This window comes from Cebus imitator, unplaced genomic scaffold (assembly GCF_001604975.1).
Source record: "Cebus imitator isolate Cc_AM_T3 unplaced genomic scaffold, Cebus_imitator-1.0 Scaffold88, whole genome shotgun sequence".
Classification (NCBI taxonomy): Eukaryota; Metazoa; Chordata; class Mammalia; order Primates; family Cebidae; genus Cebus; species Cebus imitator.
Genome location: NW_016107403.1, coordinates 6,023,326 through 6,030,431, shown reverse-complemented (window position 1 = coordinate 6,030,431; position 7,106 = coordinate 6,023,326).

Below are 7,106 nucleotides of genomic sequence, written 5' to 3'. Positions count from 1 at the left end.
TCCGTTGCCAGACTGGAGTGCAGCAGCATGATCTCAGCTCACTGCAACCTCCGCCTCCCAGGTTCGTGATTCTTCTGCCTCAGCCTCCCAAGCAGCTGGGACAACAGGTGCCCGCCACCATGCCCAGCTAATTGTTTTTTAGCTGAGACAGTGTTTTACCACGTTGGCCAGGACGGTCTCGATCTCTTGACCTCATGATCTGCCTGCCTCGGCCTCCCAAAGTGCTGGGATTACCAGTGTGAGTCACTGCACCTGGCCTAAAATGCTTAATTTTTATATATATTCAGGGTTCCTTGAAATTCAAAACAATTCATTAATGAATTGACTTTTTAAAAAAATGAAAAGTGAGGTTTCCACATTAAGGACTCCTGCCCTTACTTTTCACCCCTCAGCTGCCCGGACCATGCACAGTCTCTGCCCCTTATTCTGTCTGAAACCATTTTCAGAGCCTGGAGTAACTCCTGAGATGGTGCACAATCCTTATGTAATGATTAGTGAAATGAGACAAGGGAGACGGAGGGCAAAAGGCAACTGACAACTTCTAAGTAACTTTCCAGTCTCATAGATCTGGGACTCCATGTTGGAGGGTGAAAAACAGAGTGCAAATATAGGCACAAAATGTGTGAAACAGAAAAGATGGTTCTCTATTATATGACTGGAAAGATGGCAGCTGGGGGGAGAGGGAAACAGGGCTGAGAGCAAAGTGGCTGATGAAGCGAGGGAGGAAAAACCAGACAGGGCAAGGTGGCTATTCCATACCGAAGACGACGCTGAATCTGGAGTCAGGAGACCAAGGTTCACGGCCCAGCTCTGCTTCTGACCTGCTGTGTGACCTTAGCCAACTCCTTAATCTGTGTCTCACTGTTCTCATTGGAAATTGAATAGGAACTGAGGATGTAATGAATTATGAAAATATTTTGGACACATGGCCAACTTCCCATTATGTTTGATTGTCTTTCAAGACCAATCTCTCTCAAAAGAAGTATAGAAGGAGGGTTTTGAAATATGTATTTATTCAACAAAATGAACTTTGTGTGTCTTCATCAGCAAAGTGTATAAACTTGTTAGTTCAGTTTATGGCACATTGGGACTTCATAACTGAGATCAATGATTGGTTTTACTATTGTCACCAAAGCTTCCCTAGGCCTTTCAGCTTGTCCGTCTGTGCAAAGAAAGTTACATGGGTAATAACTACCCAGTGGTGTTATCTTGTCTTCACTGGCACAGTGCAGGACAAAGTATTTAGGGTGTTCTCTGAGGGCTGCTCCAAATCTGCTCATGAATAAGCCTGCAGGCCCCTCTGGGACAGTCTTGGCTGCTGTCTGTGTGGGCAAATCCCAGCTGAGTTTGGCACGACTCCACTGGTATTTGGCTTCCAGAGATCTTTGCCAACTGTCCAGGATTAGAAAGTCTCCAGGATGGGAGGTTGATTTTCCACTTTAGGAGAATGCCCCGTGTCTGAAGGTAGAACAGGCACGCGGGTGTTCCAGGCCTTGCATTTAGGTCATAGAGCTGGAAAGGTCCTCTGCAGTTTCCACATTGCAGTTGTCACCCCGTTCAATGAGAGTGCTTTCTTAGAAGAAAACAAATTACACTGACACTTTGCCCTTTAGAAATCTCCGTCTGCTCATTTGTTTTGCTTGGTGTGTACCTTAGACAGTCATTTCCACAGCGGTTTGCAAACTTTCAACTTGTCCCTGTTCCCTCTTTGGCTTTAAAATGCTGCACAGCCCTCCTATTGAGATTGGAAAGAAGCTCTCTTTTACTGCGATTTCAGGGATAACTTGTGGCGTTATTAACATCATTGAAAACAAAATCATTATCATGTTATCAGGGTACAGGTTTAAGAATGCCTTGGGGATGCAGCCCAACAACAATTCCACTGGTCTTGGGTCTTGTGCTGGTGTTTGCGCAGTTTCTTTGGCTTCCGGACCCTCCTTCTGTGCCCTGGACAGCCATGTATGGGCTCTTTGTTGAGAACCCAGATTCCAGTTTGTCGTGAACCTGAATACACCCTGCTCACCTCAACCCAGTGTGAGGCTGGAGTGGTCGCAGAAAGGGGCTATTCACTGGGGATTGTATTTTTTATAGCAGGATCTCCGCTGCCAAGCTGGGTAGAGTATTTGCTTACTTGGGCAGCTTATTGCCCGCAGGATCTGTTTGTGTAAGAGAGATGGCAGGGATAAAGTTCAGCTCAGTATTTTTCAATTAAAGGACATGAAACAAAAAGCAAAGACTTTCTTGAAACTGAGGTCTTTGAACCTTCTTGGTTTTCCATGTGGATGGTTGTTTATATAGGACATTTCTCCTCAGTTAGGCCTTTATACTAGAAACAGAAGTGGATCCCAGAACATCACATGTGCCACGCTGACAGTCTGAAAAGCTCTTCAGCAGTTAATGGTGTATAACAAGTAACATCTTGTAGTCATTGCAGACAAGAGAAGTGAAAGGGAGCCTTAGGTGGTCCTTGGCTTTCTCTGGTAAAGCTAGGCAAAACAGAGGAAGACTATAGAGCTAGAGGACCATCACTCAGCCTGCATTTGGCCTTCCAGACTCAGGAGCTTGAGGACACGCATTCACTGGTGTTCAAAGCAACCTGATGCTTCAAGGAACTTCAAAATGTTGTAGGCGATCAGATGGAAGAATGTGGATGCTCAGCTCCTTTCAGCCACGTCGGCTTGGATAGCTGGGTGGCCCTGTTGAAGGGCCCACGTCGTGGGGTCAGCCCCTAACGGGAGGGAAGTTTCACCCTGTTCCTTCCCTCCAGAGTTGTTCACCTGTTTCCAGATGAAGACCACTCTGGAGGAGGTTACTGGCTCTCCTGTCCTGCTCCTGTGTCTCGTCCTGTTCCCGAGGCTCTGCTGTTTTCCTGATCCTGCAGTTCATCAGTTACTCCAGTTATCTTCAAACAGTTGCCTTTTTGCCTGAGCTACTACAAATTGAGTTTCTGTTCCTTGCAACCCAGAGAACCTTAACCAACACAGCCTTAGGTGGCCTGGCTCCTGGCCCTTTCCCTAGCTTCATTTCCTGCCCCTTGCCTGAAGTTCCACACTATCATTCTCTGTGCCTGACCCTGTTTCATGCCTCCTTGCCTCTATCATTCGCCCTGCTGGACCATATTTTCCACTTTTCTTTGCCTGGTAGAAATGGACTCTTCCTAGAAAACCCAGCCCAGGAAGCTTTCCCAAGCCTGCTTGTCACCTGCCACCGGTCACATTATCTATTTATTTGCATTTCTCTCACAATAGCCTATAGGGTCTTCGGGTAGGAGCAAGTCTTATTCCTTTTCGTGCCTCAGTGTCCACCTCAATGACTGGCACATAATGGACAGCTAAAACATGTTTATCAAATAAAACTCAGAAAGGTAAACAGGAAAAAAAAAAGGGGGTTGCGTTTCTGGCTGGGCATGGTGGCTCATGCCTGTAATCTCAGCACTTTGGGAGGCTGAGGTGGGTGGATCACTTGAGGTCAGGAGTTTGAGATTAGCCTGGCCAACCCCGTGTCTACTAAAAAAAAAAAAAAAAAAAAATTAGCCGGGTATGGTGGTGCACACCTGTAACCCCAGCTACACGGGAGGCTGAGGCACAAAAATTACTTGAACCTGAGAGGCAGAGGTTGCAGTGAGCTGAGATCGTGCCATTGCACTCCAGCCTGTGTGACAGAGTAAAACTGCGTATCAAAAAAAAAAAAAAAAGGGGGTTGCATTTCTGCAGGAGAAATGAGAACAAATGGTAAGGAGCAGAGTTACCCCATGGGTAGATACCCAAAAAGGATTCTGGTCCTAGAAAAACCATGATTGTAGCATACAATAATTAGAAGGGCATTGGGAAGGGTGGTGTAGTCTGGATGGAATCTCTTTCTCTTGCATCATCTTCTGTTTCTTTCTTCCTGAAATGTCTGCCTCACATTCTACCAGTACCAATGTGTCTGGGGTTGGTGCCATCAGGTGACTTAAAGTCAAAGTTTTCATTTTCCTGATTCCATGTCCTTAATGACGTGTGTAGGTTGCGTCCCCTCATGAGAAGGGACCAAGTCTCTGGAGAATAGGTGGGCCAGGATTCTGTATCCAGAGAGCCTAAGTCTATTTGGAGCCAGGGAAGGCCCCAGAAAGGAAGTAGAAATTTGACTGAGGTTTAAAGAATGAGCAGGAGTTGTTGAAGCTCATAGGGAAGCCCAAAGACTTCAATCATCTGCAGGGACTGTGGACTTGAGCTGAAAAGCACCCACTTGATCTTTTTTTTTTTCATTTTGAAATAAAATCCTTTATGGAATCACCCACTTTAAATGAGGGCAGGTTGGCTGTCCAGAGAATCAGGATGAGTAATGGGAGAAATAGAGTTTGCATTGAATATTTAACGGACTCTGTTCATGTTGTACATTTAATAGACCTTGGGAGTACATCTGGTGGAATTATATGTATATTTTAAGTTGAGACACTTGATAGAGGACTCCCTATGCAGCCACTTTGGTATTTTTTGGGTCACTGTTGTAAGGAGCCAAGTGGCTGAGTATAGGGAGCCTGGGGTCAGGTTGCCTGAGCTTACTTTTCAGATCTGCCTCATATCAGTGATATGACCTTGGGCGAGTTACTGTCATCTCCATGCCTCAGTTGAAGGATGTGTACAATGAGAAGAAGAATAGTGTCTCTGCTATGGTTTGAATGTGTCCCCCAAAGTTTACGTGCAGGAAACTTAATTCCCAATGCAACTGTGTTGAGAAGTAAGATCTTTGAGAGGTGCTTAGGTCACGAGGGCACTGCTCTCATGAATGGATGAATGACATTATCACAGGAGCAGGTTTGTTAGGGCAGGAGCAGATTCCTGATAAAAGGATGAATTCAGCCTCCTTTCTCTCACCATCCTAGTCTTAGGTATTCTGTTATACCAGGATAAAATGGATTAAGGCATTATTTCTCAGCAAATCATAGGGATAAGTGAGTTAATATATATGAAGCCCTTAGAACAGCACCCAGCGTATGACAAATGCTGTCAGGGATTATTCCAACTTTATTTCTCATGAGATTGTTGGCAATCGCCAGTCATGCACTTTGTGCATAATACCAGGATAGCAGCTGTATGATTTTAATTATTCATTTGTGTGTGGTTTCTCACTGGGCTGTGAATTCCTCAAAGCCATGACTTGCACAAATGTCTCTTTTCAAGGTAATTGAATTCGTGCTTTCAAGCATATTTCCTGCTTACTACATTTATATATTGGTGATCTAAGAGAAGATCTTCTCTTAGGATTTTGATTGGAAAACATTGTTGTTTGGAAATTCCTTTTCTAAGCCAGAATATCCGTGGACACAGAAGCATTATCTCGTCTGTAAACCCATGCTGGCCCCTGGAGACTGCTGCTGGGAAGCTTGCTTTATGGGGGTTTTGTCCTGTTCAAAAGGTTTAAAGAGCCCAGAGAAACAAGAAACCTCTGAACACTGTCAGTTTGGCTAGAAAGTTTTTAGCAGAGCCTTGTTGCAAAACTTTGAGCCTCAACAAAGAAAAGTCTGCCAAAGGGCCTTAACTGCTGAGAAATGGGAACATGAAGTCAAGTGAAGTTTAGACATCATACACACACGGAAGCTGGCCCAGTGGCCCTTGCATGCTTGTGCTGGTTGAATTTGAGGGGAAAGGGCATGGAAGAGATTTTTCTTTCTTCTTTTCTTTTCTTTCTTTTTCTTTTTCTCTTCTTTTTCTTTTCTTTCTTTTTCTTCTTTGTTTCTTTCTCTTTTTTCTTTCTTCTTTTTCTTTCTTTCTTCATTCTTTTTCTTTTTCTTTCCTTCTCTCCTTCTTCTTTCTTTCCTTCCCTCCCTCCCTCCCTCCCCTCCCGTCCCCTCCCATCCCCTCCCGTCCCCTCTTTTCTGAGACAGAGTTTCACTTTTGTTGTCCACACTGGAGTGCAATCGCATGATCTCGGCTCACTGCAACCTCCACGTCCCGGGTTCAAGCGATTTTCCTGCCTCAGCCTTCCGAGTAGCTGGGATTACAGGCATGTGCCACCACTCCTGGCTAATTTTGTATTTTTAGGGGGTTTTTCCATTTTGCTGACGGTAGTCTTGAACTCCTGACCTCAGATGATCCGCCCGCCTTAGCCTCCCAAAGTGCTGGGATTACAGGCCTGAGCCACCACTCCCAGCTGGAAGAGATTTTTCTATTTTTTTTTTTTTAATGTTTCAATAGCAGTAATGTCAAGAGATTTTTCTGTTGAGGCCATGGAATGAAAGATGGAGTTGTCTTAGGAGACTGGATCCGGAGTCTGCAGGAATGAAGACTGGGTGCAAATCGCTCTGCAAGGCCAGACCATAGCCCGGGAGCGGGCAGAACCAAGGCGGGTGGGGATGGGGAGGGGCTGGGGTCACAAGAGCCAATAGGTGAGCAAGCAGATCTAAATTCTGGTTCTGTACCTCCGTATCTGTACAACCTTCTTGTGGCCTGGCTTTTCTCTTCTGCAGTTTGAGGGATTGACATGTCTCTAAGGCTCTGTTTCTAGTGTTAAGATCTTAGCCCTGCTTCAGCAACATTAGGCACAGTTTAGGTTGTGGGAGGTGACAGTCATAGCCAAGCCTCTCACTCATCCAGCATTCCCAGAACTTCTACCTCCAAACTGCTCTGTACAAACTCTGATTCGACCTCACCCCACTCCCCACCCTGCCTCCCCCGTGGGACTCAGGGAGCTCCTCTCTGGTGTCAGCAAGCTCCTGGAAGCCTCAGCCCCTTCAGCTTCCTGCCCTGCTGATTTGAAACCAGGTTGTCTCTGGCAAACTCCCAAGTGGAGGCTGTTGGTTTTCTCTCACCCCATGTATTCTGGGACTGGAATGGGGACAGGTCTGCCCTTTGCTCCACTGCCCCTTCCTCTGTGTTGCCTTCTTTCCTCCTTCGAAGTCCCAGCTCCTTTGAAGATCTCGCCTCAGACTGTATTCAGCACCTCAAGCCCATCACTGCTGCCTCCTACCAATCTCTGGATCACTTCCTCTCATTTGCTGAAGGTGCCAGAGCCTGGCTATATTCTCTCCATCCCCACTCCTGTCACTGTCCTTGTTGACTCAAACATCCATGCAGACGATTCTGATGACACCATAGCCCATGCAGACAATTTTTTTTTTTTTTTTT